The following is a 24418-nucleotide window of genomic DNA, read 5'->3' as shown; positions in this document are numbered from 1 at the left end:
TGCTTTGTTTTTTTTTTTTCTGTTTATTATGGAGAAAATAAAACAGCAAGAAAACAAAAGTAGTTAGAATTAATTCTCACCTGATTTAGTACAATTTTCTGGAATATCAAAAGATGGGAAAACTTCTAGAAGAAAGTAACTTTTGATTACTTGCATTTTGTTATTTACCTGACAGCTACTGAAAGCAGTCGGACCATGAGTTAACTCTTTAACACAAGACACAAGAGCTAGAGGCAAGCATTGCAGGGCCTATGCTCTCCTACCCTGCTGCTTCATGGCCTGTTGGCTTGGCCCTTAACAGCTGCCCAGCTCTTCCTGTTTACAATGTGCAGGAACATGAGGTAAGCTGGCTCTCCTTTGATCAGAAAATAAGATCTTGAGAGACCTTCCCCGCCCACTCAGTAGGCATACCCCACTTTCTCACTGATCAAAACCTGCATCAAGTGACTTCTAACTACAAAAGACGCTAGGAAATTAATGAGCATGGTTATAACCATAAACGATGTTGAGTCGTTGTTTGGAGTAGACTATGCAGTGCTACCAAACAAAACTGAGGTTCTCTTAAGAAGGAAGGGAAAACAGATATTATGACCAATTTGCCAGTCATGCATGCATAGTATTAAGAACCCTGGATCATTTGATGAAACCTTCCTAACATCACAGGTGTGTTCAGCACTTCCCATCCTTTAGAACAGGCTCACTCCACTTTTTCTAGAAATCTGCTGCCCTATCTATAAGTGCACACAAGTCTGTGCTCCTCAACCTTGTTCCATTAAGACTTCTCAAAGATTTGAACAAGGAGTACCACATAGCCCCACCTCTACCCAGTGTTTGCTATCCTGTGTGTTCCTCAGAAGCCTTTCTCTTCAGTGGCCCCTGCAGCATTTTCCTTTCACATGTTGGAGGCTTAGCTGGGCGTGATCTTGCCCTGGAGGCACGTTCTCCATTCTGACGTTTGTCTTCCTAGTGCTCATTTTCAAACCAAACTGTACATTCTGTATTTCTTTTGTGCTTTTTGTGCTTTTTCTGCATAATATTCACCATTAATAGCCATGCCACCATTTCTACATTACGCTGTCTTGAAATTTCTTCTGCCAGAGAAATTAGTCCATTGCTTTTCAACTTAGCCTCAGGAAAGGTTTTTGGCCATAGGTAGACTCCAGTCAGACTCTTTACCAAAATATCCCAATTTCTGTGTAAGTCTCTTTATCCCACTGGAACTACATTGTTCTCAGCACTACTTTCTTCCAGGTGCTTACTAGAATGGCCGGTTAAGCTCTGATTAAAACAATCAGCTGCTTTTCTAGCCCAGACTTCCGGTCTTCCACATTCTTCCAAAACCCCACATGGTCAGGTTCTTCACAGCCAACAGCCCACTCTCTGGTACCAATTCTGTTCTAGTTTGTTTCTCCATTGCTGTAACAAAATACTCTGACCAATACCAACTTGGGGAGGAAAGGGTTTATTTGTCTTACATCAGTCACAGTTCATCAAGGAGCCCAAGGTAAGAACTCAGGGCAGGAACCTGGAGGCAGGAGCTGAAGCACAGGCCATGGAGGAACGCTGCTTCCTGGCTTGCTCCCCTGGCCCATGCTCAACCTGCTTTATTATACAACATAGGCCCACCTGTCTAGGGGTGGTAGCACCCATAGTGGGCTGGGCCCTCCCACATCACTCAATAATCAAGAAGATGCCCCACAGGCATGGCCACAGGCCAGTCCAATGGAGACAAGTCCCCAACTGAGGCTCCCTCAACCCAGGTGTGTTAAGTTGACACTAGAGCTACCCAGCACAGTAAGGAACTCTGGCAACATAACTGGCATACAGATAGTGTATGCCATCTCAGTAGTATTTATTGAATTAATTCAAGAAAAACTAAGAGTTGACTAAGACAAAATGCTCTAGTATGCAAGGTATAGACTCAGAATCTACCTTCCTGTTTTGAGGCCACTCTGTGGCTCAGTTCCCTCATACATAAAATGGAAATAATAGGGTTAAATGGGGTATATAGTGCTAGGGACATCACTTGGCAGAGAGCAGCCCTCAAAACATACTATCTATGAGGAAGGTGGTGAGAGACTCTGTTCAAATATCCTCCCCTCTTTTTTTTTCTGTGCATAATCTTTGCACCTATTCTGTAAAAAAGGGAGAAGTTTCAGCTTTTTCTGGTAACTCTAAGCCAAGCCTGATGTAAAAGGCAATTTGAGACAGATGTTGCAGGTATATCCAAGGAAGTAATTGCCAGTAACAGGGTCAGAGAATGAACTAGCACACACGGAGGGGGGAATCAAAAAGTCACAAGCATATCAACACAACAGATTGAACTCTGCTTTCCCCCGATGAGAGGCTCTAGCGCATCAGCCATGGGGTGAATGGCAGGAGAGCTTTCATTGAACTGTCAACTAATGAAGTGGTGAGAAATTAACAGGGCCTGTAATTTGCACGCTAATTCTCCCTAATGCCACCTGGGGGCTTCCTGCCAGCAGAGGAAAATGGTGTGGTCCAGCCAGCAGCCAGCAGCCAGCATTGCCTTGTTCCTGTTCTCTCACTTGCCAAGCAACTGGAGCAGCCCAGCTTGTAGCCATTCACCGTTCAGGCTGCAGTTGGCAGACTTCCCCCAGAGCATGGGCAGGCTTGGACCCTAAGCGCAGACTGAAGACAATGAAAGGAATTTTCAAAGCCTTCTACCTTTCTGTACTTTATGATTGCATGCTCTCAAAAAGTCAATTTAACAGGCACATCTCTACCTTTTTCCTCAACCCTGCCATTCCCCCCTCAAAGAATCCGTCCATGGTCGTTGTAATCAATGTTCTTCCTGAAATAAAACTCAAGAGATGAGGTGTGGGGGGGGCATGACACTCAGCAGCTGCTGTCATTGCATTTATCATTATTTTTAAAAGCTTTTTTTCTTTAAAACTTCAACACATCTCGTTGCAGCATTATCACTGTGCAACGCCTTCCTTCCTAGATTCTCCTTGTATGAAAGAAGTAACAGTTCTCAACCATAAAACACATCAGGGCAAAATAGGAAAGGACTATCCCAGACTGCTGGTGTCTTTCCAGCAAGAAACCAAGTCAGCACTGAGAAGGGGAGCAGGACTGTGTGAAGGACTGTCTCTCCTACTGCAAGCACACAGTTCCTTGGGCATCCTCTGGACTGTCAAATGAATAATGCTGCAGCTTGCTATCCGCTCCATACACTGGACGCTAAGACTGGTTTTAAGATCATTAGAAAAAGAGAGAATGCTACACTCCTCTCGGTTTCTCTGGGGTCACAGTGTAATTGTGCAGTGGGAGAAATGGGGCTCCAGAGGTGCTGTGACAGTCACTTCTCATTACCTGCCACTTGGTTCATTACACCTGTAGACAGCAATTGCCCGTGTGTGAATACTTCCATTACACGGAAGGATGCAGTGTGCTCTAGACCCTGCACGGTTTCCAAACAGGGAGAAGGCTGTTTATTCCAGGCACATACCTATCTTATTTCCAGAGGCCCTATCACAGGAATGAAAAGTGACATAAGGGATAGATTAGTAGTAATCAACACAAAAGAACTAGGGGCCATGTGTGCTTTCACCTAGTGAGATATTTATGTGTCTGCATTCCACCAACTCATGAGGCTTCACACAAAGGACAGAATCTTCACAAACACATCAAGATTTGCTTTAGCAAGCAGCCTTGTTCAGGTGCACAATATATAGGCTTCTTTGTGTGACTTTCTGGATAATCTTTCTCTCTCTCTCTCTCTCTCTCTCTCTCTCTCTCCCCTCTCTCCCTCTCTCCCTCTCCCTCTCTCTCTCATATACAAATACCAAATATAAGAACCTTTCTCCTTTGCAAAGAAGACCCTAGGAACCATGTGGAAAAGGAATAATACTACTTCATACTTTTTTCTCAGAAGGTAAAAAGCCCCAGTTATATTACTAGCTAAAACAGAAGTCAAAAAGAGAGAAAACAAAATCATAGAGTGTTAAAATAAGGATGCTAAAATTTTTCTTTAAAGACAGAAAAAGCATTTCTCTCCAATAATATGAAAGGAAACATAAAATGAATAGAAATGGCCATGATAGAATAAATTTCAGATGCTGTATATTGCATCTTGCTCCTGGAAATTCACAATGATATCAGTGTTTTAAAGTTTTTGAAAATTACTGTTACCCCAAAATCCATTTAAGTCAGAGTTACTTTAATAATTCACAGAGCACTTTCTTACCAACTTCCTGTAAAACAACTACATTGCAATAGGGGAAGTCCTGTTCTACTCTAATCCTATTGTTTGGAGCAGGTTTCATAGACACTAGTAATTCTCAGACTTTGGAGTGCATTCAAACCACCTAAGAATCTAGCTTTAGTAATAGTTTAGTAAATTACATAGGACTCAAGAACCAGAATACATACAAAGCATTTCTAATATAAAAGGCTCATAGTCCACACGAGAAACTGCCAATTCACACAAGTTCATTGTCCAAATTCACCGGAGATTGAACGACACATTTTTAATAAGAAAGCTTGCAGTTAACAGGTTGGAAGTCTATAGGCTTGACCCTGAACGTTGCCCACATTTGTTGTGATTTGCAAGGGCTTCTAAATATGAAAATAAACGTTTGCCTATGAATTTGCTGCAATCGATCACCCACTCAACTTTGCACCCAGCTTTAAAGGTTTATCTCTTTGACTCTAGAGTCACCCACTCGTCTGCTTCACTAACTCAGCTGAATTTATTTACTCATTCAACAGCCATTTCCAAAGCATCTTCTGTGTGTCAGATACTGGATGACATACTAGGGATATCAATGAATGAGAGTCACAAGTCTTCTGCCTTGTAGGCTTAACCCTGCAAGAGGGGACCAGTAGCAAGGGAGGGCCGTGACATTTTAGATCTGGAGGCATAAAGAACAAGCAATAAAAAGGACTCTGCCCTACCCCTGTGAACCAGAAAGGAGGCAAAGCAGGGATGTGGGGAAGAGTGGCGAGGAAGCAGAAGAAATGCCACCACAAGATAACGAAAGCTAGTCTGTCAGGGTTTTGGCATGTTGCAGTATTGAACAGAGAAATGAGATTGCCTAGCATCATTTTTAAAGGATTTGAATTTATTCTGTATTGATTAAGCATATATTGGATTTCTAGTGTATGCCAGTAACTGGGCATTGGCATAACATCTGCTGAGATGAAGCAAACAGAGTCCTTGCCCCCAGAGTGTTCAGAGTCCGTGGCCTTCTGGACCTACCCACATCAGGTCAGTATGAGGGCATGTTAAGATTATCGTCCTTGCCCTTCTCATGCCAAAGCCTCTGCTCAGTGTTCACCTTGTAATCTTGCCATCCAGAGCCTGCTTTGTCCTGGGGCTAGAGAAGGAAGACCTACTGACAGATAGGACACTGGGGTGCCTGGCTCTGCCCTGAGCAGACTGTGTGGCCCTGGCAACACAACCGCCCACTCTCATCTTGGCTTCTCCATCTGTTTACACAAATTCCCTACAGAAGTATGTTTTTGGGTCTGATAAGATAACCAGTACTGAGAGCTGCAGGGTGTAATGGAAAACTGACAACTTTAATTTTCACTCAAATTATCATACTCTGAAATAAATAGAGTTGAATAGAAGCTCCATTTATTCAATCTGGCAACCTTGCCTCAGCTGAAGACAGTCTACATGTTGGCAGGCCAGAAGCGAAGGAAAAAAAAAAAAACAAAAAAAAACTTTCTTAGTTCCTGGAGATGAAACCTACTAGTTATCAACAATTGAAATTCTGAGAGAGAGAGAGAGAGAGAGAGAGAGAGAGAGAGAGAGAGAGAGGATCTTCTGGGGGAAAGCCATTGACAGCAATAGTCTCCATTTGGAACTTAAACTTGCTTGCCTCCTGCTCAGTTCTTTTTGTTGGAGAAGGATGTAACAAGTTACATTTAACTTCAGCTTCAAGTACAATTCTAAACAATAAGGTGTGGCTTGACGTCCATGCCTGTCATTCATTAATAGATGAGGTGAGACCTCCATTCAGAAGAAATAGAAAATTAAACGACAGATTTCAAGGAACATTGCTTGATAAACCCGAATTGCTGCCAGCACTGTTGCCTTCAGCATGCATATGCAGCCTTTACAAAGAGCAATACCATTTTTATCAAATGCTTATGATGTAATCTTGGTGAAATGCAGGGAGGGTGGGGTGGGGGAGATTCAGGGATTTGGCAGGCAATTGGGGAAAGAGAAATGCAATACAATGTTAGTTCAGCCTGGGGTCTGCATTGGAGCTGAGCTACTCCAGATGTTTTTCTTTTGTCTACATTTAATGGTTCTTCTAAATACCATGTCTTATTATCAGTCAAGCCAGCAAAATTTACAACATACTAATTAATAGCAAGATGTCTAGCTAAGCAATTCTGTGACTAAGTGTGTAATTATATTTTTAGAATTGTTTCTCTTTTTTTCCTTTTACCTTTCTTCTGCCAGATTTTTACTATGAACAAGGGGAGTATTCATAGCATATAAAATCTCATGGGCCTGAACCATGATGAATTTTACTTAAGCCATAAGAAATAAGTTAAGACACTTGCCCTTACCATAGTTATACTGACTGTATCAGTCATTAGTTAGAAACAAAGCATGTTGTACAAAAAGCAAAAACCACTCACAAAGGGCAGCTACAGGTTATAGCTTGCTATAACTTCTTCATACTATGATTGACCTGTTTTCTGTTTATTTGGTTTTCTTGCTGTAGTGGGGATCAAATTCAAGGTCTGCATGTGCTACAGCAAAAGTTTTACCAATGACCTATATGTTGCTGTGCTCTACGGTGGCCTGACTCCAGTCTGGGGGGGAGGGGGGATATGAGTAGGTGCGGAATCAATAACAGACTGGAGAGATGCTCCTTAGTAGCAGGCTGCCAGCAAGCTTGTTTATTGCATACAAGGGGCTTTCCTATTTACCCCCCAAACCTCCCCCATTGGCCCTGAGGGTTGAGCTGTATATTGTCTATTGGCATGGCCATCGCGTCATCTGTCTCTAGCCTGGGCGGCAGATATCAGGTTAGCAGTTTGAGGAAGCAGGTCACGTTAGACTGGTGCGCCTGTGCAGAAGTCTCCAGGTTCAGTATTCTGGCCGATCCCCTCAGGTCCCTCCTACACTTATACCCATAGACCCAACTAATTTTTAAATTAAAGCAAAGTTAATGATTTTGTCCATTCAAGGCTCTTGAACTTCAGATTTCCTTAGAATATGTTGCTGAGCCTGCCTTGCTAATCCTTGGCCCTGGATCAGTCCAAACACTCATTTTCTCAGCTCCTGCTTCTAGGCAACTGAGCATGGATAGAGGAAAATCACAGCATTCCATTTAGTAGTGGGACTGTCCCAGATCTATGCTCTGCAACACCAGCTGAACTCCCATGTTATGGAAACCCTATTTTATCCTCCTTAGTTGCATTTCACATTTCCCCTGTAGTTGTTCCAAACTGTTAGCATGCTCTAGGATCTGCTTAGACTATGATCGTGCGCATACAGCACAGGCAAAGTAGAGTTCCTGCTCTTCCCTCTGTCAGTGGGCTGCCCCATATGGACACTTACTTCCCCAACCCTTTCTCCAGAGGCAGAGAAGAGTTCTCTCTCCCAGTGCCCAAATTTAAAAGTTAGACCATCAGACCCTCTATCACCAGGCACCTGGGGCACTGTTACAGCAATCACTTCCCCTCACACTTTGGTGTTTTTAAGCCATCACTCTGCACTCAGGCCCCTACCCTTTGGTCTATTCATTTGTTGAACTTTTGTCTTATCACCACGTGTGCTGGATTGCTTTAGTGTCAACTTGACACACCTGGGTTGAGGGAGCCTCAATTGGGAAATTGCTTCCATTGGACTGGCCTGTGGCAATGTCTGTGGAGTATTTTCTTGATTGTTGAGTTATGTGGGAGGGCCCAGTCTACTGTTTGCAGTGCTACTCCTGGGCAGGTGGTCCTGTAGTATATAAGAAAGCAGGCTGAACATGGACCACGGAGCAAGTCAGTAAGCAGTGCCACTCCTGGGCAGGTGGGCCTGTGTTGCATAAGAAAGCAGGCTGAGCAGGGGCCAGGGGAGCAAGCCAGTAAGCAGCATTCCTCCATGGCCTGTGCTCCAGCTCCTGCCTCCAGGTTCCTGCCCTGAGTTCCTACCTTGAGGTCCCAGATGAACTGTGACCGGGGATATGTAAGCTAAATAAACCCTTTCCTCCCCAAGTTGGTATTGGTCAGAGTATTTTGTCACAGCAGTGAAGAACAAACTAGGACAGCACATGTACACAGAAAGAAACACAATTCTTTAATCACTTCAGCTTCTTACTCAAGCTGAAAATTGCCTTGTAAAATAATTATCTGTTTACATGACAGTTCTCAACTGGTCCAGCAATTTTTAATTGTTGTTATATCCCTTGTGAATCTGATTTAAGTAACGGGCTTTCTCTTTGGAAACATGCACTTCTGGAGATATGCACTTACACACACACACACACACACACACACACACACACACACACCTGGGTACATAGAATTCTCAGTTGATCACTGACCCTCTGTAAGAGATACCACTGCCTCTGGCCAACGCTTCCAACTCGGCCCCTTTCCAATCACACTTGAGGATTACATTTCCTTGCTGACTTGAGATAAGTCACTGCTTTGGCCAATGAAATGTGAGTTGGAAGTGACGTGGCATGTGTGGAAACCCTAAGTGCCTGAACGGTTTGTCATGCTTTCTCTTTTTGCTCAGTCACCAAATCTGCTCCGCCAGCTTGGGCCCTGGGGTGCAGAAGATAGAGCACCAGTCTTGAGAGGTAAGTAACAAAACCAGCTGTTTAGAGGGGCTGAGGTGAGGGGGTGGGTTACTGTTCAACCTTGGCTGTCCTGCTTAATCCTACGACCCTCTTCATTAGAACTTCAGGAATCCAAGTCAGAAAAAGCCTTCCTGTGAGAGCCGAAGCTGCTCCCTTCTTATTCCAGCCAGCTCCTTTCACCTCTGTTCTCACACTTTCCGTTCTCTTTGCCTTGATGACTTGCTGATGCTTCTTTCCTTAATTTCTCCTTCAGATCAGTTCCTGATTTGATCCTCTCCTTGGAGAGACCCAGCTTGGTCTCTTTCCTGTCCCTAGTCCAGTCCCAAATGCTACCAACCGCATTGCCCATTTCTTTCTTTCACAAATGCATCACAGCAGGTAATGATCATACTGACTTTGTGTCTCTTCAGTTCTGAACACATAACAGTGATTCCTTGATAACAAGTGTCATGCTAGTTTAACCCTGTAAGGGCTTTAGGGAGTATAGTCAAAATACTTGTTTTCACTTATTAAATATGATAAAAATAGAACACAGACATTCTGTGGCATGTCACACTTCACACTTTCTAAACCACATTAATAAAAAGCTTTATCTGCAAATATCAGACCAATGTCCAATAGCTTGGATGCACATCAAGGACAAATCACTGAACCTTGTTCATCACCCCATCACCATGGTCAACTTGACATTTTGGTTTCTTTGCAGAGAGTTGTGGCCAACAGCTCTAACAACCTTTGATCCCATCCCAGTTAAACAATGTTTTTTTGTAATTCATTGACGTATGGTGTTCTTTTTATTCGTATATTTTTCTTTTACTTAGCACATGCACCAAATCATCTTCATAACTACAGTAAGAATTAGCCTTGATGTTTCAAGAGTATTGAGTAGCTGTGTTATATATCCTTGTCACAGAATAGGTAATCAGTTCGTATTGGCTATGGGAATGAACAAACCAATGAGTAAATAAAATCAGTTTCATAAAATTAGTTAATGTTTGTCTCATTTGGAAGAGTAAGACCTGCTATCCTGTTTTAATATATTTTAAGTAATTAGATAGGTTTAATGTCTCTAAAACTGAGCATGCAGCATACATATGTATATGTCTATAACTAATTCTGTTGTCTTAAACAAAAGGACTATTATAATTTCAAAAACTTAATTGTTATCATTATTTCTCTCACAGGCAGAAATAAAATTTTATTGTTTAAAAACTCAGAAACAGAAAACTTAAAATCAGGTGTCTTATTTTCATTGCCATTATAAGATGTTTTATGAGACCACACATTGAAGAAGAGATTCAGAAGTTGTAGCCCTGTCATCCTAGTGTATGAGAGTCTGAAAAAATACCAGAGATCTATCTCTTCAGAGATTCAATATTGTAAGCAGAAAGCTTTTGTACCTTATGGGTCAAATGTCAGAATAAAGGCTTGGGATATAGTTCAGTGGTAGAGAATCTTCCTAGCATATGTGAGTCCCCAGGTTCAACCTCCAGTACCATAAGAAGTAAAAAAGAATAATATAAATTTAAGTGTTCATGGAAACAACCAAACAAAACATCTTTAAATTGTTAAATAACTTTAGTTTAGAAACAGAGGAAGCTTAGTTTTGGCTTTTATGAATAAATGTCCTATGCAGCAGTGTACATTACTAGCCAGTATCTCTTTGTGTTTGCTTCAGGTGTTTTCAGGCTGTCTCTGAACTCACTGTGTAGCCAAGGATGACTTTGAAGTCCCATCTCCTGCCTCTGTCTCCTGAGTGCTCCAGTTACAAGTGTACACTGCCATCATACCAGGCTCTGACTAGTGTCTCTTAAAATAAAACATTTATTCTGTTATGTTACATGTAACTTATGCATAATAGCTAAGTTTTTCTATTATTTTATATAATACTTCATATATACAACCTAAAAATAGCATGGGCATTCCTCCTTATCTCCTCTCAATTTTAGGAGATTATGAATTGTCATTTCGTTTTAACATAATTTAGGTAATCAGATGGTGCTTACTGTCTACAAAATTGGACATGAAAGCATGTGTATATGTGTATATGGTAGAAGACTTTTAAAAATTGTCTTGCATGCTAGGAGTGGTGGCACATTTATGTAATCCCAGTATTTAGGAGGTAGAAATAGCAAGATCAGAAATTCAAAGCCATACTTGGATACAAAGTAAATATAAGGTTGGCCTGGGCTACATGAAACCCAGGCTCAAAAAAGCTAAATTAAAAAATCATTTTGCACAAAAGTCACTATGACATGGACTTCAAACAAAAATTACAGAAAGTTTCCTTTCCATTCTACTAGAGAATTTCAGCTAAATATTGTAACCACCAGAATTAGTTGCTATAAAAATGCAAAGGGGATAAAACAACACTGACTTGTGCTACCAAAATTTGTAACTGAAATAGTATCAAGGTCTTTGTTTAATAAACCAGACTGTATATATCTTGACTGTGTATGCTCTAAAGTAAGACTGCTGAGTCTTAAGCTGGGAGATACTATACTACTTAAAATATTATATATATAAATGAACCTATCATAGTAAGGGCTGTATAATAGAAAACAGAAAGTCAGTTTATACTAAGACTAATTATTTAAAAAAAATAATTAAGATAAATGATGCCACTTACTTTCTTTCATTTAATAAAAACTTTGCTGTAAAAAACAAAACCAAGCTGACATTCCTTCGGGAGACTGGCAGACACTGTGACTCACAAGGCTGTGAGGCGTCTTCAGGTTTCTACATGCCTTTCATTGACTTTGCCAAAGAGCTTGTCTTGGAATGCTGCTCTCTGACAGCATTTAGGTAACACAGACCTCTATGTTTATTAGAGAAAAATCATAGATAAGTCTCTTTAAAACATTTGGCTCTGCTCCAGGCTTCTTTGGCATTATACTTAGGATCTTGAGTTGCTAACAAGGCATCTGGTAAATGTGAAGGTGACTATTAAACTCTTGTTGTGTTTGATCTTATCAACTACATTTTCTAACAGAGAAAAAGTTCTACCAGTCAACTTAAAGATTATAATTTCAGGGAGACATTAGAAGATTGTGGTTCTGAAAATAAAATAACCTTGGCCTTAAAAATATAACACAGCCAGGCATGGTGGTGCAGGCCTTTAGTTCCAGCCCTTGAGAGGCAGAGGCAGACAGATATCTATGAGATAAAGGCCAGCCTGGTCTACATAGTGAATTCCAGGTCAGCTGGGGCTACAGGGAGACCCTGTCTCAAAAAAGACTGAAAAAGCGTGTGTGTGTGTGTGTGTGTATGGGTATGGGTAAGTGTATGTGTGCATACACATGTGTGTATGAGTGTGTGTAGGTGTGTTCACCCATATGTGCAGCATAGAGGCCAGGGTTTTACATGAAGGTGTCTTCTTCCATGGCACTCCACCTTATTCTTTAATCTTTTATTTGTTATTCTTATTTATATGTATGAGTGTATTGCCTGCATATATGTAAGTGTACCCATGTCATACGATACACGCGGAGGTCAGAAGAGGGCATCCGATCCCCTGAAATGGAGTTATGGACAGTTGTTAGCTGCCATGTGGGTGCTGGGAATCAAACCTGGATCCTCTGCAGAAGCAGCCAGTGGTTTGAACTGCTGAGCCATCTCTCCAGTCCTTCCACCTTATTTTTCTGAGGCAACGTCTCTCATTGAACTTGGATCTCACTGTTTCCACCAGACATTCTGGTCAATGAACCGCTAGTATCTACCTGCCTCTGCCTCCTAGTACTGGTGTTACAGACACGTGTTACCACCCCCAGCTTTTTTCTTGGTGTATATTTTATTGGATTTTTGGGCATTTCATACAATACATCTTAATCATATTTAGACCACCTCCACTATCTGCATCCTCCATTGCCCCCTCACTGGATTTCATGGATTCTGTCATATATGTTAAGGACTATCAAGTCAATTTTGTGTCACCAGATGTCCCTCAGTGTGAGTTCATCCACTGGAGCCCAATCAAACTATCTAACCTCACTCCCTTAAAGAAAACTGACTCTCCCTCACCCAGCAATGATCAGTTGCCAATAGATCCTTGGCTAAGGCTAGGGCCTCCTTCCCGTTTCCCCAGTTCTATGCTGGGTTTTTGTCTGGTTTGAGTTGGTATGGTCTTGTGCATGCTGTCACCATTGCTGTAAGTTCATATGAGCAAGTTCCCAGAAGCCTGGAAAACCCTGTTTCCTTGTGGTCATCCACCACCCCTGGTTCTTACAATCTGCCACCTCTTCTGCAATGGTCCATGAACCCTGTGTGGGTGAGGTTTGATATAGGAGTCCTTTCTAGGGATATGCATTCTGCAGTGTCTTATTCTCTACACTTTGGCCAGTTGTAGTCACCTGTGTTAATAGCCCTCTGTTGCATGAGGAAGCTTGGCTGGTGAGAGTTGAGAGATTCATTAGTATTCTCTCTACCTGATGTTCCACTATGTTCTATGAGCCTCAGGTATAGAGGATCTACTGTAGATGTGTCAATTAGGGGTTGGCATCTCACAGTTGTGGAACTCTGAGTGTGACCAGTTGTGGAACTCGGTAATAGTCTCCACCTATTGCAAAAAGAAGCTTCTTTGATGAGTGGTGGCAAGTGTTCCTGTCTGTAAATATGGTATTCATATTTAGTATGCAGCAAGAAATTATGTTGGTCTAGGGATGTGTCATAGGGTTTTCTCTAGGATCTGTGACCTCTCTAGCCATGTGTATTTGACTGTGTTTCCAGTACCACACATTTTTCCCTACCATTGAGCTTTTTAAAGTCCAATTAGATAACTGTTGATTACCCCCAAGAAAAAAGAGCCACTACTGTACCAATATAATTTGCTCTGCTGGTCATTGTTGTGGTTAAAGCTGGGGTTGGATCATTGATTTTCTACCTTAGCAGCTTACATAGTATCCTCTGGAACACTCACTCTGTAGCTAGTCTTCAGGGAGCAGTCTTCCAGGTCAGTTCCAGCTCCATTGCTATAATTTCTGTGTCCAAAATGCATACTGTCTTCAGCAACAGGGATTTACTTCAAGTTCTGGGAGGTAATCAAGGACTGTGGCAATATCCTGTGTTACTGGGGGAGTATCTTGGACTACTCCCTTTCTCTCTCCCTGGTGCTGGGCGTCTGAACTCGGGTCCTCATAGTTTACCCAATGAGCTATCTCTCCTGACCCAGGTCTACAGTCAATATTATATCTATTTTTATCATGACGATAGCCAATATTACATCTAACTAGCATCTAAATTAAGTAAGCTTTTTGTATTCAGTTTGAAATGGTGGAAGAGCATGAGTTGTGGTATCAGGCAAGAGTTTGAAGTCAACCTTGAACATTTATTGTTGATCTCGGTCAAGATTTATTGCTCTTATCAGTCTGTTTGCCATTTTTAAAATTAAAAGGCATTTATCAGATAATGTTGTGAATTTTACATGAATCCTATGTTGAAATTATGTTTATAAATGATAGGAAATGCTCTCAGTTTTTAATTCAATAAACAGGGGCTGGAAAGATGGCTTGGGGGTTCAGAGCACTGGCTGCTCTTGCAGACAGAACACCCAGGTTATTTCCAGCACCACCATGGTGGCTCACAACTGTCTGTAACTCCAGTTCCAGGAGATCTGACACCCTCTTCTGGCCTCCAGGCACTGCACTGACTTCTTTGCAGTACTTGACGTTACTATTTTGTAATTGTTTGGAGAGTTTTCTTGCTGGTTTTGCCGTCCATTCTTTTCTGTTATTTCACTCTTGAGCATTTGTCTTTACTCTTCTCATGGACTTCCCTCTTGGGTTGAATTATCTGTTCTTCTCCCTCCAAGTTGTCTTTTCAAAATTTTATTTCCCACTGCTTCCTCTTTATGGCTTCAATCATCACCTATGAATCGACCATTAATATATGTCTCATTTATAGACTTTGCCCCATATGTCTGGCTCGCATATTGCTCCTGCCTACCTGATCAGGTCACTGCATGGTTCTGTCATCCAAATCTTTCACCCACATGAATCTAAGGTGGAAGTCTAGAACATCCCAGACCTCTTGTTTCACATACTCTGCTCACACATACCATCCATCGGTCTTCAGTCTAAGCTGGCTGGTTGAATCGTCCACATGTGCTTTTCTTACTTGTTCAGAGTTTGAGTTCAAATCCTTATATGTGGTCTGATGGACTCCCTACTGCATCATTCAGAGAAAAATCTGTGTGCTGTAACAAAGAATATTTCTAACAAATGTTCAGGAGTTCACAATTCAGAAATCCTCCACTCTAAGAGCAATTTAAACTTTAATTCTCATCTCTGGGAGCATCTCTGGGAAGAGTCTCAGATCTCCCCTGATTGTTTATTTATTCCCTTTGGTCATGATTGGACTATGAATAGCCAGAAGTCTGAAATCCAAGAAATTGTTTCATAGTTTAAGAAGTCAAGGTTGTTCTAATGTGCTGTTTTAGACTTCTTACCAATAGAAACTCCTCAAGCCCTTCGGAGGTTGGGAGGTTTCCATCGCACTGGCTTTGAATGTTGTTTTCAGCCTATCTCTTCTTTCTCTTCTCCACATTGCTGCCTGCCTTCTGCCCTTAATCTAATCGCTGCTGGAGAATCAAGTCATATTGTTCAGCCGCAAAGTATTACTGAATCATTATGGTTCAGTGTGGATCTGGTAGCAATTGAACTTTTAACCATTTTATCTTTCTATTATTTTCTATCTACCTTGAAAACTGGCCAATCCTTTTTGAGCCCACCTCTTTCTTGGAAGTCCTTATCAAAAACGGTCAACAATAGCAGTCACATCCTAGCACTCTGATTCTTTTGAAATACATGCCCTAAATTAACAGTTTTTAAGATGTAGTCTGAAGAGCCCCATGAATCCCAAAGACCATGGGTCCATGAGACCTTAAGTATTTTATAATGAAACTAAGAGGTTATTGGCCTTTATGATTGTGTTCACACTTGCACTGATGGTGTAAATGCAGTGGGCTGTGAAATTGCTGGTGCTTTGTGGAAAAATCAAGGCAATATCACCAAATTGTATCACTGTGGCAGATCATTTTCATCTCCACATCCTCCTCACAGTTTAAAAGCCCACTTTCACTCAAGATGGCTCTGATGAAGCATTGAAAAGAATTCACTTTATTAAGACTTAACATGATTGTTTTGAATATTCTTTGAGAACAAAAGGAAAGAACACCCACAGTACTTGGGATGTATACCCATGGACACAGTCGTCTTGAGAAAAAGCAATATGCAACTCCTTGAGTTGTAAACTGATGTATTTCTCATAGAATAGCATTTCATTTGAAAGAACAAGTGATAAACAAAATATGGCTATTCAGACTTGAGTGCTTGGCAGCTAGTTCCTTGAAAACAAAAAAGTCTTTCACTGGAAGGCAAACAACCTGACAGTATTTGTTGCCAATGATAAAATTTGAGTTTTCAAGTGAAAACTAAAATTTTGGAAAATTTATCTCTACCAACAGTATGACAGCTTTTGAATACTTAAATATATTTGTTAGATCAATGATGATATTAACATATGAATTAAATATATATATATATTATATAATGATAATGCAGCCAGGCGTGATGGCACACTCCTTTAATCCCAGCATTTGGGAGGCAGAGGCTGGCATCTCTATGAGATCAAGCCGAGCCTGATCTACATAGTGAGTTCCAGGCTAGGTGTGGCTACAGAAAGAGACCCTGTCTCAAAAAGACATATATATATTGAAATGTGCAGTGGCATAATTCAAAGAAACAATATTTTCCAATTAGCTAACACAAGATAATAGAAATCAAGCATAGGTAAATGATTTACTTTAGTACAACTAAGTCATTAGGTTTTACTGTGGTATAATGTGAAAAGTTCCTTGCTATGGATTCAAATTCCACACTACCATAAGCATTTAAGAAATTATAACCTGGTGGCATTCTCAATAGGAGAATGTTTGCAGGAATCAGGGTTTAATCCTTAACACCAAAAAATAAAATAAATGATTATTTATTGTGTTATAATGCCATATAGAGTATTCATAATTATCTAAAAACTGATTAAAACCACTCCTTCCAAAGAAAGAGTATTGGTTGTCTGTTAAGAAATGGTGGCATATCCGTGTGAGACTAGGTTTTCTTCCTATATATCAAACTAAGGTGACACAGGAGGATGAATAAAGAAAGCAATGCCATTCTAGATGTCATCTATCAAAACAAACAACACACAGTTCATAAAAGGAGAAAACAATACTTTCTACTAATTTTTACAAACATAATTATCATAAAATGTATTTTTGGTGTTAGCATAATGGATGCATTTTTTAACTGATCATTTTTAAATTTTCTCAGTTTTGATGCTAATATGGTAATTGTCGCTAGAATAAAACAACAGGAAAATTTTGTGATTCTCTATGATTTTTAAAAGGGTAAAGGAGCTCAGAAAACAAAAGTTTTTTGAGAATTGTTCTAGGGAAAGGATGATCAAACTGGCCTAGAGGTAAAAGTCAGCTATTGCCCATTGCTTAGTGTCGGTCATAGTGGAAGATCGGGGAATGTAATCAGCCGATAAGAGTGCCTGTGTAGCATGCACAATGCCCAGAGTTCAACCCCAGTACCACATAAAACTAGGAAGTGGTAGTTGCACATGTCTGTATTTCTGGAATTACAGAGGTGGATGCGGGAAGATCAGAAACTCAAGGACATCCTTAGCTATGTAGAGAATGGAAGGGTAGCCTGTCTCCAACAATGACAACAAAAAGCCATTGGAACACTGGTCACAGATTGCCAGGGCTGCTTTCATTGGATGGCAGACAAACTGAAGATGTACAGCAGAGATGGCTTTATTCCCAAAGCCAGAGCCTGGCTCTTTGTACAGGAAGCTTGGGGTCCACTACCTTGGAGTGTTGGTTTTTAATGCTATCTGCACATTAACATCATCCAGAAAACTACTTAAAATATCACCAGTCTTGCTTATGCTCTGCTCCTCACAATGCATACACAGTAATGTAAACAGAATCTCTGAGAAGAGGATTTGAGCATGGATAGTTTAAAATTATTATCTGGGTCATTCATTCCAATAAACAACCAGGGTTAAGATCCACTGCTTTAATGGTAAGATCCTTAACCTGACTTTGAAGTTATTCCAGACAACAAGTTTCTCACTTCCACAACACACTACATTTCAACCCTAATACAAGACCCTCACTGTCGATTGCAAAAATACTCAATCAATACCACAAGTTTTGTGTTTTGTTTTGTTGTGTTAGTATCCCATTACAGGTACAAAGTTCTATGTTTGTCAGGATAGGACCTCTGCTGCAGCAAACATCCCCAAACTCCCACACACAAAAATATTTCATATGCAATTTGGTTCACTATGCTTTGGCAGAGAGCTCGGTTCCACATGCAGTTCCAGCTGGTTCTAGCAAACAACTCTGTCATCCCTTAGTGCCTCGGAGTACTGTGCTAGACTTCTATATCTAAACAGTGGACAAAGAAAGCACTTAGAGGGTTGTATGGGAAGGGTTTTATTGGCAAAACCTGGAGACACATGCATAACTCACATTGGCCAGAGCAAATCTTGGTCCCAACTAACCACAAAGACTCTAGCAAAGTAGAGTCTACTTCTGTGACATAAAAGAAAGCAAAGTGAGTTAGTACATGTGACAGTTCATCTTCACTGTCAACTCGACTGGATTTAGAATCATCTAAGTATCATATCTTCGGGTATATCTTGGAGGATGTTTCCAGAGAGGTTTAACTAAAAAGGAGGGAAGATCCACCTGGAATGTGGGCAGCACCATCCTGTAGGCTAGGGTCCTGGGACTGAATAAAATGGATTTTAAAAAGGGACAAAGCACCAGCATAGCATCTCTCTCAGCATCCCGCCAGCAGACACCATGTGTCCACCAGCCTCCCACTCTTGCCACCATAGTTAGAGGAACTGTTGCTGATGCCTCCCTGGCCATGATCGACAGTCCTCTCAAACTCTGAGCCAAAATGAACCTGTTCTCCCTTAAGTTGCTTCTGGTCAGGTATTTGGTCACATCCACAAGAAAAGTAGTCAGTACACTGAACTAAGTTCAGTACACTGAACTAAGTTTATTCCTGCCCCAACCTCTGACCTTACTAAGCTCCAATATGGAAATTATGTGATATGTACCCTTCTGCCTCTGAAGGTGGAAGAGCTTCCCAGGCACATCCATACCCTGTTTCTCAGAACCTGTGCGTGTTACCTTACCTAGTTAAGAGGCACCTGCAGATGTTATAAAGGTATAAAGATGTGATTACAATGTCCAGAAAAGAACACAGCCCTGACCTGACAACACCTTGAGTTTAGTCCAGTGTGACCTGTGTGTTGCATAGTTGACTTCTAAGACCTATAAAAAATATGTTTGTATTGTTTCAAGCCACTGTTTGTAGTAGTCACTTATTATAAAACCAATAGAAATCTAATACAGCCTTTTCTTCCCTGTTTTTACTGCTGTGTTATTCCTAAAATTTAAATCTTAATATTTAAAATTTTAATTACATTTATTGTTTATTGTGTGAGTATGCTCTCTATGGAGGTCAGAAGACAGCTTGTGGGAATATGTTCTTCTAAATTGCTGGTTCCACAAAGTGAACTCTGATCATCAGGTTTGGCAGCAAGGGCCTTTATTTGGTGAGCTAATCTCACTGGCTCCTAAAATTTAAATCTTCACTAGTTACTCCTTTCCCTACAAATTTTCAAAGGTTCTTCATACATTAACTTAAAAAATGCACACTATACAACTATAATGTGCCTGATACTCTCCTAGGAACTGCCACATTGATTGAGGCAGACATGCTTCCTGAAGCTTAGAATGTAGGGACTACTAGACATAACCTAGGGACTGGGGACATGACTCAGTGGATAAAAGAGCTTCCTGCACAAGCAAGTCTGACAACCCAAGTTCAATCACCAGAACCCATATAAAAGCCTGAGGTGGTGTCCTGCATCTGGAATCTGCAATCCCAGTAGTCCCACGGCAAGATGAGAGGCAGAAAAAGGAGCCATGCCTGGACACTCATGGACCAGCTAGCCTGGCATGTGCAGCACAGCAGAAATAATAACAGAGACCCTGCCCCGATGACAGGAAGATGAGAGCCAGCACCTGAAAGTTGTCCTCTGACTTCCACACACACTGCATGGCACATACACATACACACACACACACACACACACACACACACCATGGAGTCAAATAAATATTAATATTAATATTAAAGATATGACCTGGAGTCTTTGGCATGCTGACCTGAAGTCTTTTGCATGCCAGCACTGCATGTCTAGGTCTAACAACTCACATGACATCATCTCTTCACATTCTGTCAGGAAAAAAAACCATTTAAGATTCATGAAAACTTCTTAAACTAAAATTCCATACCATTCTACAGCTCTTTTTAGGAACATCCCTGCCCAAGTATAAAAGTCTCCATTCCTCCCTCCATGCTCCTTGGCTAATCCTTTTCTCCCTTAAAGAGTTATCGCAAATAGCAATCCAGAGAAATACCCCCCCCTTCTGCTCTCCCCACTGCAGCATTTAAAAATGTCCAAATTAGCAGAAGGCCAGAGAGGTCTGCGTTCTGGCCTCCCTTTGGCCTCCAACTATCAGAGGGCCTGAGAATGTACAGGACAGCCTGACACCTTCGATCCTGCCTCCACGTGGTGGTGAGCTTCCCCTAATTGCTCCATACCATACCCCTACCTGGGATTTTGTGAGGCCCCTCCCAAGGCCCCAGTGAAGATCTGGCTTTGGTAGGCTAAGGCTAGGATCTCAGCAGACCTCCAGAGAAAGCCAAGTTCTGGCCCCCCCTCTAGCCTCACTCTGGCATAGAGTTTATAACACGCAGGACTGCCTGAGAGAGCCTGGATCCTGCCTCCATGTGGTAAAGGAAGCCTGAGTGTACCTGACTAGAACCTGAATTGGGCTTCTGTGGGTTACCCCTGAATAGCTGATCTGAAGCCATCAGTTCCCTTCAAAATAAACCTGAGAGAACCTGTACCCTGTACCAAGCAGCTTTACATACCAACAAAGAAAGGATCTAGGCACCCAGGTAATACCAACAGAAGCATACTTCAACTTAATTCTCATATCAGAATCATAAACAACAAAAGAAATTCACATGCCAAAACCACAATGAAAGAATAATAAAAATAGAAAGGCAAAACACTTTGTCTCCACCAAACCCCACCAATCCTGTAAAAGAGTTTTATAGGGAGAACTCCCTAGAGATAACCCAGGACACTGAATTTAAAATAACAATCATAAACATGATCAAGGAATTCAACAAATTTAAAGAATGCATGAACAGACAAATCAAAAAGCTAAAAGAAGACAGGGATAAAGTTCTGAATGAATTTACAAAAGAGATAGAAACATTGAAAAAAACTCAGGCAGAAATGAAGAAGGAAGTATAAAATTCAATAAGCCAACTTGAAACAACAGGGGAAAGCTTCACCGCTAGAATGAATAAAATGGAAAACAGATTATCAACACTGGAGGATAAAGTTGGAGAATTGGACCACTCAAGCAAAGAATATGGAAAGTTTTAAAAAAAACAGAGGAATGGAATATGCAAGAGATGTGGGACACCATGAAAAGACAAAATCTATGGATCATAGGAATAGAGGAAGGAAAAGAATTTCAGGTTAATGGTGTTGACCAGATCTTAAACGGGATTGTAGAAGCGAGTTTCCCAAAATTAAGGAAAGACATCCCCTTATAAACACAGGAAACACATAGAACACCAAACAGACAGGATCAGAAAAGAAACTCCCCACAAGATATCATAGTAAAAACACTAAATGTACAGAACAAAGAGAGAATACTGAAAGCAGCAAAAGAAAAACAAGTCACATAAAAAGGAAGGCCCATCAGAATTACAGCTGACTTATCAATGCAAACTATGAAAGATAGAAAGCCTGGACCAAGGTATTTCCAGTTCTATATGACAATAGATGCCAGCCCAGAATATTATACCCAGCAAAAACGTCTATTATAGTTGAGGGGGAAAAAAATCTTCCATGACACGAACAGCCTGAAAGAATACATATCTACAAAACCAGCCCTTCAAAGAATACTTGAAGCAATACAGAAAGCAGAGGGAGAATCAGCTATACCCCAATAATACATATCTTTCAATAATAACCTTAAATATCAGTGGACTGAACTACCCAGACAAAAGACACAGGCTAAGTGAATGGATTAAGAAACAAAATCCATCTCTTTGCTGTCTTCAAGAAACACATCTCAACTTCAAGGACAAGCACTATTAAGGTAAAAGGATGGAAAAGAATATTCCAAGCAAATAGCACTAAGAAACAAACAGGGGTTGCAATTCTAATAGCTGACAAAATAGACTTCAAAGTAAAAGTAATCAGAAGGATAAGGAGGGTCACTTCATTCTGATCAAAGGAACAGTTAACCAAGAAGATATTACAATCCTTAACATATATGCACCAAACTCTGGTACACCCAAATTCATAAAAACAACACTATAGGGCTTTAAGACACAGATTAACTCCAACTCAGTAATAGTAGGGGACTTCAATACTGTCTCCACAAGGGGACTTCAGTACACCACTGTCTCCATTAGACAGGTCAACTGGACAAAGTATAAACAAAAAGATGTCTGAATTAAATGATACTATACATCAAATGGACCTAACAGGCATCTTTTGATTATTCCACCCAAACACCAAAGAATACACTTTCTACTCAGCATCTCATGGAACTTTTTCAAAGATTGACCACATACTGAGCCATGAAATAAACCTCAACAAATACAAAAATATTGAAATAATCCCATGTATTCTATCGGACCACAAAGCATTAAAGCTCAAAATCAACACTGGATGAAGCTCTAGTCACTACAGAAACTCGTGGCGATTGAACACACTCCTAAACAATGAGTGAGTCAAAGGAGAAATTAAGAAAGAAATGAAAGAATTCCTGGAATTCAGTGAAAATGACAATACAACACAACACAATCTCTGGGACACATTAAAAGCAGCCCTCAGAGGGAAGTTTATAGCTCTAAGTGCCTACATTAAAAAATTGGAAAGAGCCCAAATAAATGACCTAACACTGCAACTCAAGGCACTGGAAAGGCAAGAACAAATGAAACCCAATCCCAGCAGAAGAGAAGAAATAATAAAAATCAGAGCAGAAACTAACAAAATAAAAACAAAGAAAACAATACAAAGAATCAATGAATACAAGAGCTGGTTCTTTGAAAAGCTAAAGATAGATGGACCTTAGCCCAGTTAACCAAAAGAAAAATAGAGCAAATCCAAATCAACAAAATCAGAAATGAAAGGGGAAACATCACAAGAGACACCCAAAAGATCCAAAGCATTATAAAGAAATATTTTAAAAACCTATACACTACTAAATCTGAAAGTCTAAAAGAAATGGATGGATATCTGAAATCATGGGAACCTCCAAAGTTAAATCAAGAAGAGATTGACATTTTAAACAGACCACAAGGAAATTGAAACAGTAATACAAAGCTTCCCAACTAAAAGAAGCCCAGGCCCAGATGGATTTATAATAGAATTCTACCAGACATTTAAAGAAGACCTCCAACCAATACTACATAAAGTATTCAAAACGATAGAAACAGAGGGAAAACTCCCAAATTCCTTCTATGAAGCCAGCATCACTCTAATACCCAAAGTGGGCAAAAACACAACCAGAAAAGAAAATTATATACCCATATCCTTAATGAACATAGATGAAAAATTTCCAACAAAAGATGTTCCAGGGGAATCTGAAGCCCTCTTCTGACTTCTGCAGCATTGCATGACACGGGTGCACTCACATACATGCAGACAATACACTCATACATATAAAATAAAAATAATAAAATATTTTTTAAATGCAAACCGTATACAGACACACATCAGAAAGATCAGTCACCATGATCAAGTAGGCTTTATACCAGAGATGCAAGTATGGTTCAATATACACAAGTCAATAAATGTCATTAATCATATAAATGGACTCAAAGACAAAAACTACATTGTCATCTCAATAGATGCAGAAAAGGCTTTTGACAAAATTCAGTATGCATTTATGTTCAAAGTCCTACAGGGAATTGGACCAGAGGGAACATACCTCAACATAATTAAAGCTATATACAACAAACCCAGAGCCAATGTCATTCTAAATGGAGAAAAACTAGAAGCATTCCCATTAAAATAAGGGACCAAACAAGGATGTACACTATCTCCACTCCTTTTCAACATAGTGCTTGAAACTCTTGCTAGAGCAATAAGACAGGAGAAGGAAATTAAAGGAGTACTAATTGGAAAAGAAGAGGTCAAACTATCACTTTTTGCAGATGATATGATACTATACCTAAGAGATCCTAGAAGTTCCACCAGAAAACTCCTAGAACTGATCAACACTTTCAGTATAGTGGCAGGTTATAAAATCAATGTACAAAAATAAGTAGCCTTTCTTTATACCAATAACAAGCAATTGGAGAAGTAATACAGGGAAATGCTCCCATTCACAATTGCTGCAAAAAAAATTAAAATATCTTGGATTAAATCTGACCAAAGAGATCAAAGATATCAATAAAAATTTTAAATTGTTAAAGAGATTGAGGAAGACATCAGGAGATGGA

General features: G+C 40.4%; 1 long non-coding RNA gene across 1 annotated transcript in view; it reads left to right on the top strand.

Annotated features, from left to right (window-relative positions):
• Nucleotides 1-8707: 8707 nt before the first annotated feature.
• LOC115071714 overlaps nucleotides 8708-24418 on the top strand; it is an 82107-nt gene continuing 66396 nt past the window's right edge. Inside the window, exon 1 of the long non-coding RNA XR_003850802.1 lies at nucleotides 8708-8789. This is a non-coding gene — a long non-coding RNA (uncharacterized LOC115071714). The remainder of the gene's footprint in view (nucleotides 8790-24418) is intronic.

Source organism: Nannospalax galili, unplaced genomic scaffold, assembly GCF_000622305.1.
Source record: "Nannospalax galili isolate Female #2095 unplaced genomic scaffold, S.galili_v1.0 scaffold41, whole genome shotgun sequence".
NCBI classification, from domain to species: Eukaryota; Metazoa; Chordata; class Mammalia; order Rodentia; family Spalacidae; genus Nannospalax; species Nannospalax galili.
This window is presented reverse-complemented; position numbering and strand designations above follow the sequence as displayed.